Source organism: Dermacentor andersoni, chromosome 1 (assembly GCF_023375885.2).
Source record: "Dermacentor andersoni chromosome 1, qqDerAnde1_hic_scaffold, whole genome shotgun sequence".
In the NCBI taxonomy this organism is placed as follows: domain Eukaryota; kingdom Metazoa; phylum Arthropoda; class Arachnida; order Ixodida; family Ixodidae; genus Dermacentor; species Dermacentor andersoni.
Genome location: NC_092814.1, coordinates 168920819 through 168932671, shown reverse-complemented (window position 1 = coordinate 168932671; position 11853 = coordinate 168920819).

Here is an 11853-nt window from a genome sequence, read left to right as displayed (position 1 = left end):
TGGGCGACTTCAATGCCAAGGTAGGCAGGAAGCAGGCTGGAGACAAAGCAGGGGGGGAATATGGCATAGGCACTAGGAATAGCAGGGGAGAGTTATTAGTAGAGCTTGCGGAACAGAATAATATGCGGATAATGAATACCTTCTTCCGCAAGCGGGATAACCGAAAGTGGACGTGGAGGAGCCCGAACGGTGAGACTAGAAATGAAATAGACCTCATACTCTGCGCTAACCATGGCATCATACAAGATGTGGACGTGCTCGGCAAAGTGCGCTGCAGTGACCATAGATTTGTTGAAGGATGGTGGGCAGATTGTTCTAGAGAAGCTGGCCACCCTGTATACGCAATGCCTCATGACCTCGAGCGTAGCAGAATCTTGGAAGAACGCTAACATATTCCTAATCCATAAGAAAGGGGACGCCAAAGACGAAAAATTATACACCGATCAGCTTACTGTCAGTTGCCTACAAACTATTTACTAAGGTAATCGCAAATAGAATCAGGAACACTTCAGACTTCTGTCAAGCAAAGGACCAGGCAGGATTCCGTAAAGGCTACTCAACAATAGACCATATTCACACTATCAATCAGGTGATAGAGAAATGTGCGGAATATAACCAACCCTTATATATAGCTTTCATTGATTACGAGAAAGCGTTTGATTCTGTCGAAACCTCAGCAGTCATGGAGGCATTACGGAATCAGGGTGTAGACGAGCCGTACGTAAAAATACTGAAAGATATCTATAGCGGCTCCACAGCCACCGTAGTCCTCCATAAAGAAAGCAACAAAATCCCAATGAAGAAAGGCGTCAGGCAGGGAGATACGATCTCTCCAATGCTATTCACAGCGTGTTTACACGAGGTAATCAGAGACCTGGATTGGGAAGAATTGGGGATAAAAGTTAATGGAGAATACCTTAGTAACTTGCGATTCGCTGATGATATTGCCTTGCGTAGTAACTGAGGGAACCAACTGCAATGCATTCTCACTGACGTGGAGATGCAAAGCAGGAGGGTAGGTCTAAAAATTAATCTGCAGAAAACTAAAGTAATGCTTAACAGTCTCGGAATAGAACAGCAGTTTACGATAGGTAAACTGCTGTTCGGGGGGGGGGGGGGGGGGGGGGCGACCAGCTTTCCGAACCCGCTCTCTCTCTCTCTCTCTCTTTCTATATATATATATATATATATATATATATATATATAACAGCAGTTTACAATAGGTAGTGAGGCACTGGAAGTGGTAAGGGAATACATCTACTTAGGGCAGGTAGTGACGGCGGATCCGGATCATGAGACTGAAATAATCAGAAGAATAAGAATGGGCTCGGGTGCGTTTGGCAGGCATTCTCAGATCATGAACAGCAGGTTGTCATTATCCCTCAAGAGAAAAGTGTATAATAGCTGTGTCTTACCAGTAATCACCTACGGGGCAGAAACCTGGAGGCTTAAGAAAAGGGTTCTACTTAAATTGAGGACGACGCAACCAGCTATGGAAAGAGGAATGATGGGTGTAACGTTAAGGGATAGGAAAAGAGCAGATTGGGTGAGGGAACAAACGCGAGTTAATGACATCTTAGTTGAAATCAAGAAAAAGAAATGGGCATTGGCAGGACATGTAATGAGGAGGGAAGATAACCGATGGTCATTAAGGGTTACGGACTGGATTCCAAGGGAAGGGAAGCGTAGCAGGGGACGGCAGAAAGTTAGGTGGGCGGATGAGATTAAGAAGTTTGCAGGGACGACATGGCCACAATTAGTACATGACCGGGGTTGTTGGAGAAATATGGGATAGGCCTTTGCCCTGCAGTGGGCGTAACCAGGCTGATGATGTATGGGTTAGCCCTGCTGGTATAAATTTTGTGTAGCGTTGCTGCCGTGCTCACTCGTTGCTCACATATAATATGTTATTAAACTTAGGCGTGCTGTGTGCAGTGGTATACGTGGTGGATCAAGCTACTCTGCATGTTTGTAAAAATTTCCAAGCAAAACCAGTTGTTTTCAAATAAGGTTGTCGATTAGCGAACTGATTGCTGGAAAACGTTCCAGGTGGTTTACACCAGAACATTTTATAGACGTGCACTGTACACACTGTCAAGCAACTGAGATTCGCAGATAAGTGTCGTGGCACATTCATTATGGCGTTAGTCACGTATGACCTAATTTCATGAACAAGTGGTTTCGAAAGTAACCAGCGTAGAGCGGAAAATATAGTACTTGGAAAAACGGCCTCGGTAAACGCTACGCTTCCCGGGTACGATTGTACAGAGATTCTTTTTAAATGTGAAATATGAGCTCCACAGGCCACTCAATTTCACGATAAAGAAATTAACATGAGCATTAGACGAGTGTATTTCTAAACATGATGCGTGTTAGCGAATATGAATAATATTTTATTACGTCAGAATTGAACCTTTCTCTTGTCATATGGTACTTGGTACCAGATCCCAAGAGGGGCTGTGGTACAACGCCGATGAAACACAAGATCGATATTTATAGAAAGCGACCGATTCGTCTTCATAACGGCTACAAATTACTTTTTAACGGTATCATCCAAAGCTGCGGACGCATGCGCAATTGGGTCATTCGCAGACATTGTTATTAATCACCGAAGTGATAAGCCATAACTCCCGTTGTCCACAACGGCATTATGCAAGTTCTACGTATTAAGGGTTTACGCATGAAAACTTCTGCAACGTGCGAGACGCGGCAAGCGGTATTTCTCAACTACCGTGGTGAGTACAGCTGTCCACCGACAGTGTGCCATATCGAATGCCTACTGTATTTCAACAGAGTTGTCACAACGTTCTTTCAAGTAACGCTAAGCCATTCATGCTTAGCGTTTAAACGCAGAACACGCTGTATGAAACGCGAACGATGGAGCCAGGTTAATCGTGGTATCTCGCTTGTCCTTGTGCTAGTTTAGTCCAGCACTTTCGCCTTGAGATGGCTTATTTATATTTTTCTCGTTTTCGGATGATTCACACGATAGACGCATATTTAACGTTTATTTTATTGGTGCTCAGTCTCTGGCGGCAGCTCAGCGGCTTAACTAGGCGGCAGTCGACCTTTATAATCTAAACCTGCGGTTACGTTCAACGTTAAGAACCTATCGACTGAATCGAACTGAGCGGAATACATTGAGGAGTTACTTGCCGTTAGCTGGGATATGCAAGGTTTTAAATAAGTTAGCAGGATTAATGGGGAACATTACAGCGTTCAGTAGTAGCGCTCGTTTCTGTTACAGGGGCCTTCATGGTAGGAGAACGGGCTGAGTGAGATTATTGGTCTATGGAGATATTCTGGCAAACATCGACGAGTTCTTTAGCCATCAAAACAGCGTGCCAGTGTGAAGCATCATAAAGACGAATAAAATACCCTGTGTGATCGTCCAACTAGAGGGATGAAACTAATATTCAATATGCTGATAAATGGGCGACTTGGAAAATAAAATAAACACCGATAATAGGACACAGGATTAAGACTATAAAGTTGCCTTAAGTACGCGTAGAGGGAGCTGTCGGCAGAGTTTAAATGAAACTATTTCGCGAATGATGAATAGTTTCATGTGCGAGTGCGAGAGCAGGGCGTGAACCTGGAAGAGCTGCTTATAAATGACGACCCCCAGCCAAGCATTCAGCACAAGCACAAGCATTCAGGAAAGTGGCAGTATGCGTTTGCACGAGTTACATATTTATGTACATAAGGGTGAACCAGAACGAGGAACAGTACGAGGAGTGAAAATTCAGTTTGTCTCAACACACCGTTGTTTTCAGGACATCACGACAAAGCTGTCAGCCGTAAAAATCCTCGTGTTGCACCACGCGTGCGCGATACTTCTCCCTCTTCTATGAAAATCCATTCGCGGATGCTGAGTCACTCCGTGGACAGCCGTATTTCTAGCGTGCGAGCTGACGTTGGTGTCAACAGAGCTACTGGCCTCAGAGCCGCATAGACACCTGCTATTATGTTGCCATGGCGAGTTTTTACGGATGACGCCTCTGTTTGATCCGCAATAACGACAAGGACACCTTAGCCCTCCACAAAGAGATCCCTGAAAGCACTTTTCTTGAAACCTGAGCAACACGTTGGAATACTTTATTATTTCTTGGAAGAAGTTCTTATATTTACTTAATATATGAACCGAGATATAAAGGGTGCACTGTTTAACTTCTTCATTCTTACTCAACCCATCGGTTCCGTTGATCAGCGGTGGCACTGGAATCAATGCTCTGCAAATCACCCCTTTTTTTCTTCCCGCAGTGCCCATTGTGGGTATCATTCAGAGATCGGCCTCTGACAAAGCAGCCCGATAGCGACAGGGGAGTGGCGACGAGGCGGGAGACGCGTTAAGACCGCCTTTTGCCAGTTTGATAGAAAATTTGTATGAGGCGCTGGCACATGACATAAGCTGGCAGCCGACTCGCAATTAGAAAAAAGGGCAAGGCGTCTGGCATTCAAACAACCGGTGCAGGACATTTGAGGAACAATAAAAATTTTCTTTGCACTTCGGCAATATCTTGTACTTGCCAACTGGGGGCGCCTTCGTCCACTAGGCATATTAGAAATTGTATTCACATCGGCGGCATTGGATGATAAAGCAAAAACGAACATGATTTAGAAGTAGGATGCTGGACGCGATTGCCAAGTTCACGGTCTGAGGTTGTCTTAAACATTACAGGGTCTAGTGTCTCCAAATTACCGCAATTGGTTATACCGGCTGTTCAAGTTTTATGGTTTTCTTAAAATTAGGCCCTGGGAGGCACGCGAAGACCACACGTGCAAATAAGTTATGTGGCCAGGGCGACACAAAGTGAGATGATAGGTATCGCAGTCAGCATTCCATTTAACTAACATTGAATAATTACCTTTTTGTTGACTGCAGTTAGTGGGTATGCTTGTAAAGAAAAGTCAGAGGCAGTGGTGTTTCTTCACAGTATCAGTTGGAAGAATTCTTCTATAGCGTGTCTGTGCTCCGAGATATCCGACTCGAAATTTTAATTGTCGTTCGCATGATTACGCAAGCAAGAGAGCGAGGATGGACGCATAGCTCCTCCCTGATGTGACGCCGTTTAGTCTAACAGCGGGCCGGAGGCATTGACAAACATGATGACTATATGAACGTATAGCTATTGCAGAAAGTGCACATATCCTCCCATGTTTGAAAAGACGGAGTTCTCAGGGAAAGGGAAAACTAAAATGTAAAAAGAAATAACACAAGCAATTTATATTTTAAAGGCAGGAAGTAACTGTGTAGGTGCGCCACCTCGTGCTTCTTTAAATATGAAATAGCCGCTTGCCATGATAGATTATGAATTTTGTCATGTAAAAGTGTACGCATGCCTGTTCGGGGAAGGATGTAAAAAAGGCAGGTGTTCTTGGCAGAAAAGTTCAGCTGATCGTCAGCGCCTGTTCTCTGGTGTGTGTTTCTTTGTGTGGTCTTGTTTAGTCATGCGGTTTCAGGTTAGTTTCAATTATTCCGTTCTACATCAGCAGGACTAGCGGCAGCTGAAGACCGAGCCTGATAACCGATATCCTAGAGGCTGTAATTGAAGCAGGTAGCTAGGTAATGAGACAGGAAATTGGTAAGCGTTTTTAAGCAAGCCAAAGACTCCATTATCAAACGTTAGAGACCGATAATTACGAGCCGTAAAGACAAAGTAAGAGAGGCTTGAGTTTCAAGATTGATGAGTAAGCGGACGGCAGCTGAGGGTACGAAAGGATAATGCGCTGAGAGAGCGAGCGAGAGACAGAGAAAAGAAGCACTTGGGTATGAAAGAAGTACGAAAGTAGGAAGAACACTAGCGATTGACAGAAATAGATTGTAGCAATTCAGAGAATAATGTAGCAATGTCTTTATTATTTCAGGTGAGTTAGTATCAACGGCACAGCCTTTCACCGCTGAAAAATAGGATGGCTGTAAAAGTCGATGGAGGAAAAAACCAGGCGCAAAAGACAAAGTACAAGAAGAGATGTTCACACCACAACTACTGGACTATCAACTGAGCTTTATTAGAAACGGCATATTCCCAGCAAGGCCAGCCGAGCATGCGGAACAGCAGCATCACTAATCACAGAGCATTGAAAAGACAAGATATCGCATCTATCGTGACCGACCTAAAAAAGCAAATTCTTTTTCAGGTAAGCGCACCGAGGTTGTACTGATGCAGTCGTCACCTAATAAACTGATGTAGTACCCTTCCAGAATTTCTCGCTCATCTTTACCCTTGCCTTTATACCAATTGCTGAACAATGGGTTACAATGCTGAACAATAGGCTCTTCTTGTCCTTTGTCTTTTGTAACTGGTTTTTTTCCTTTAACTATGTACCAACTGGCCCGGATGTCGGCCTTTCTATAAAAACCAAGCAACCACTTATAAGCTTATGTGAAGCGTGAAATTCAATATTGCTGGTGTATATAAGAACAAAATGTGTGGCAAGGTGGACTCGTTGGGAATTCATGATGGCGTAGAAGAATAGTGCAACAAAGGAAGAGGAGCAGCAGAAGACTCGAAAAGACACATGGAGCGCTACATTGAAGTACGTTGCTTATTTTTCAGCTGTGTCAGGCTTATGCCATTACTTAACGCCTCACATGGCCAGTTTCACATGTCCTCTACGTTGAATGTGATAATACCGCATTTATTTGAGCTAAAACGCTAGTGTTGGTCAGACAAAGCAATGCATTACTGATCGGCATCGTGAGGTACATGACGAGGTCAGCAAAGGCATTTCCGCAGTTTTTTTTTTTTTGGTCATTGCAAGTATATGAAGTCAACATGTCGTCTTTTATTTGACCAGGATTTCAGAGATGACTCGGTTGGTATAGAAGCGGAACGCATTGTCACTTTCAGAGACTCGCATGTAAGAAAAAAGCCCGTATTGTCGTTGCCACGTAAGGATTTTTACTTTACGCTTTTTTACTTTGTATTGTTACTTTCTACCCCTTCTGATATGATACAGAACACGTTCGGCGATAAGTAGGTAGTTCCTGAAAATAAAAAAACTTCGTTGAAAGTAGCGCTCTGTGTGTAATTTTGTGTCTTGTTTTAGCCATATTCTAGCGTGCGCTAGACTTCCATAGAAAAAAATTGAAATTGGTAAGTTTATAAAGTAACGCAGATGTAAGAAAGCTGCATGTGAAACTGAAATAACTTGATATATGTAAATGATGGCGTAGGTTTTATGTACAGACCTTTCATCCCTTCATCCCAGCACACGTCTTTCGTCCTGTACCCAAGTGTGCCACTGACACATGACTGTTATTTATACTAAACGCAGACGGCGACCGTTACCTGTAAGGACTGTTTTCTGTCTAACTCTAGAATACTAACATAATGCTAACCAATCCATAACAAAGGTGATCTCGAAAACAGGATAATTCACATGCCAATCCTTCTTAGAATCAGACTATTCATAAATTGAATTAAAAAACATGCATTCTTTGAAGCAGTGACTGGTTTTCTTTGCCTCGCTGTCAATTACGCACAAAAGCTAGTCAGATATATTCGTTCTTTTGAAGGAAATCATGTGGACACTTGTCAGGGCATATCTACTTGATCGTCTTGCATCTCATTGCTCAATGATGGTTACAAAGACGGGCTCTCGCAGTAATTATCTCGATGATATTGGTTTCGACGTCATGGGCTGTGGTCGCTGCAACACGAATGCAGGTACCCCCGTCTCTTCTTCCCGCGTCCTTCACGTCTCATATTTGTTTCCCCTGGTTAATGAGCTCACCAATCGGTTTCCGTACCACTAAGACGCGGAGATGGCTTACAGTTGCCATGTCGCTGAATCCAGGCTGCCATGAAATATGCATAACAAAATGTTTTCAGCTACGACTCCTACGTTAAAAAAGTCAGAGCTTAAAAAAGCACGCGACTGTACTGCTGGCCTGTCTCCTTTCTCTGGGGCCTGGCCTGTACACGCTAATTTATTATAGCCAGTGCAACCGTCTAATTGACCTATTATCAACGTTTATGCGCACCTTGTATATTGGGAGAATTTTACATTGCTTTGCTCCAGCTTTCTTATTCAGATCCACAAATCTTGTAAATTAAATTCTAGGGTATTAAGTATGAAAACCACGCTCTAATTATGAGGCGCACCGTAATGGGCAACTCCGGATTAATTTCGACCAACTGGAGTTCTGTAACGTGTCCCCAATGCCCGGGACATGGGTGTTCTCGCATTTCGGCCTCATAGAAATGCGGTCGCCGCGGCCGGGATTCGATACCGCGACCTCGTGCTCACAGCAGTGCAACACCATAGCCCCTAAGCCACCACGACGGGTCCACAAATCTTTTGTTTCATAAGAACTTTGTCATTATACAAAACTTTAATGATCAGTAATGTAGTTTTCAAGAACTTCAGTTACTATGTTTAGCAATCCACTGCAAATTCATTTTCGAAGGCCGCCAACACCAATAGGGTAATAGATTAACTATTGCGAACATTGCTGGAAGACTGAGCCGTGTTTTCAGTGCCCAGATATGTAATCAAGGTTTGCTTGTCTTTCACCGGTTACAAAGAGAATGCTTTGTATGCAAGTCTGTGATAGGGACAGGTTCACGTAAATTGGACTCGTGCACAGCGCTATCGGCCCGTGCTTCATCAGACGATTCACTTTCGCATCGATTCTCATCCCTTGTTTGGGAAAGCTGCTTCGTCCGGCACAACCCGGAGAACCATAGGATGGTGCTCCGCTGTTGACTTTTCATTAAGCACCCCTTCAGCTTGTTTGAGCAGAATTCAGTGGAACTTGTAAATTTCGCATGCGTGTTTGAACGCTCCTAATATTTGCATTTCTATGTTAAGTGAGCTTCGGCCGTGATTGCGAGAAGTGAGAGCCGTGCTGCCGACGGGAAATTCAGAGCTGTCACATTAGAAAAAGATTAGATCAAGGACTTGCTGAGATGTCTCTAGGACATTTGTTTTGTTCATTTCTCGTTTGTGTGATTACTACTAGAGTGGAGCCATACAGCTTCTTTAGTGGCATGAAGGAAACGAGAGCAACAAAGAGAAAAATAGCATGGCTGGCGGATGCTCTTGTATCTTTTGGTGTGAGACGGTCATAAAACACCGAACGAAAAAAAACATGACAGACGTGATTTCCTTCACTGATGCAGACTAGTACTTTTCTTTTAGTGCGAAAGAATATAAAAAGTAACCGGCCTGCGCGGCACACGCAGCGCAGTCACAGCGTAAGCTGGAGGAGCGGCTCCATCAGACGTCCATTTTTGGCGCCACACACTACAGGGTCTTTGCGGCGAAGTCTCTTTGCGTCGGTTTCACGAGAACCATCTGATCTGCCCACCAGGCGTCGACGGCGAGCTGCGGCTTGTCCGGAAATATGCACAGCGGTCTGCTAAGCCCGATGTTGCCTGGTTGCAGCTGCGCGCGTAGCTTTACGATTCGCTTCTTCAGCAGCGGTTCGTACCTTGCGAGGAGGCGTCATAACGTGTACCGAAGAGTAAACACAGGTATCCAGACTACGTGGCGCACATGTCACATTCCTTGGCCCGTGGCATGGTACGTTGTTGTTGTTGATGATGATGATGTTGATGATGATGATGATTTATTGGCATCCCCTTCGAAATGGCGTGGTGACAAATAGTTAACTAGCCCGCTCGAGTTAACCAGGTTCAGCTACATGCAGCATACAACTGCTATATGCAACTGCTGCATGTCGGGACACCTGGCGAAATATAACGGAACTGCAATCCAAAGTGTGTACGTATGAACGCTGAGCCGCGCGCATGACACATGCGTGTCAAATGGCACGATACGATGCTAATAATGATAATCATGATTTGATGGCGTTCCCTTTGGAACAGGACGTTGACAGTCACCTAGCCTGGCTGAATTAGTTAGGTATGCTATGCATTCTTTTTATTACATAAATATTTGTACATTTTCACAATATTCTTTTTCTTCCTCAAGAATTCTCTACCTACCTTGTACTGCTACATGGCGTGCTACATGGTCTAATAATATCCAACTGCAGCGAAAAGGGCACACGTATATATGCTACCCGGCGCGCATCTAGCGTCGAAAGGCAAGTGGCACGATGTGATGCTAATTGTGCTAATGATGATGATTTATTGGCATCCCCTTTCGAACGCTGCGGTGACATAGTCATCTAGCAAGCTTGATGTGACAAGTGGCACAATACAATGCTAATGATGGTGATGAAGATGATAATTTATCGGCATCACGTTTGAAACGCGACGGTGACATAGTCACCTAGCCAGCCTGATTTAATCAGGTACACAATATATGTTTTCTGGCATTCTTGTATACATCCCCTTAAACTTCTTTTTGTTCCTCAAACCTTCTTAAATACATTGTACCGCTAGCTGTCCATCGGCTACATGGCGTTCTACCTGATGTAATAATATGCAACTGCAGTGCAAAACGCGCACGTATCGATGTTACGCGGCATGCATGTCATATCGCGTGTCTCCTCGCGCGCAAGGACGCGTTATAGGGCATTTTCCCGCTGCCCGCTAGCAAGCGCTGGCCTGGCTCAGATAACAAGATTATAGTACGGAGAACCGGACTACAAGTCATCAGTATTTCGGCATGTGCAATAACATTTCCAGCCTTGGAACCCACTCCGGTACGTACGTCTGCTCGCTCTGCACGTCGACGAAATGGGAGACAGGTTCCCAAAAATATTCCCGAAAGGGTCCAGCATCAATATCTGCATTGTGTACAGCAGTCCGAGTTCACCGTATGCTCTGCAGGCCCAGGATCATAACAAGATCAAAAGGCACGCCATCGTCGTTTTTGACCGTGAGATAACGGATTCTATGCGGACTTAACGGCAACTTTTTTTTCAGAGTTCTCTGTAACATGCAAGATGTCTCTAAGATGTTATTCTGTTCTTATGAGCTCATAAACCCTGTGTCAAGCGATGCAATAAAGAAAAAAGCTGTCGTGGCTCAAGGCTAGAGCAGCTGACTCTCACGCAGCGGGCTGGGGTTTGGTCCCGGCGGTAAGCGATTTTTTTTTCTTATCCCCGGCGATAGCTGCTGCTACCATCGACAACCGAACCGGCTGTTGGAATGAGCCTATAACAGCTTATGCTGTAACGAAACTTCTGCATTTATCATCCGCTTTACTACGACAGCAGTTAGGTGCTCAAAGTCGTGTTCGCCTTGTCCGTACATTTCGTTACGCTGACGACGACAGTTGACCGTAGAGCGAGGGGGCCACGGTTCTACACCGGCTACAACTGCGCATGTGGCGGCTGCGCGCGGTCGCGTGGTCGTATTACTGCGATATCAACTATATGTACAATCCAGGAGCATTTCTGCCGTCGGCGTCGCCGTGAGGTTCCGTATAAAGCGCAAGGGCGATAAAAAACGTAGCCAGCTTGATTTGACAAGTGGCACAATACGATGCTAATGGTGCTTTATTGGCATCGCCTTGCAAACGCAGTGCGGACATAGTCACCTAGCCAGCTTAATGTAATCAGGTAGAATATGTATCTTTTTGGAGCATTATTTACATCCATCTCCTTAAGCTTCTTTTTGTTTCTCAAATCTTCTTTAACTGCCTTGTACGGCGACCTGAGCATCTGCTACATGGCGTTCTACCTTTTGAGTAATATGCAACTGCGAAGCAAAATGTGCACTTATCGACACTACGCGGCGCGCATCTCATATCGCCTGTCTCCTCGCGCGCTATAGGACGGGTTATAGGGCCTTTTCCCGCTGCATGCTAGCAAGCGTTCGTGTGGCTCAGTGGTAGAGCAGCTGATCCTCACGTAGCGGGCCGGGGCTCGATGCCGGCGGGAAGTGGGAATTTTTACGCGATAGCGTTAACGGCCCCGTGTCGCAGAAA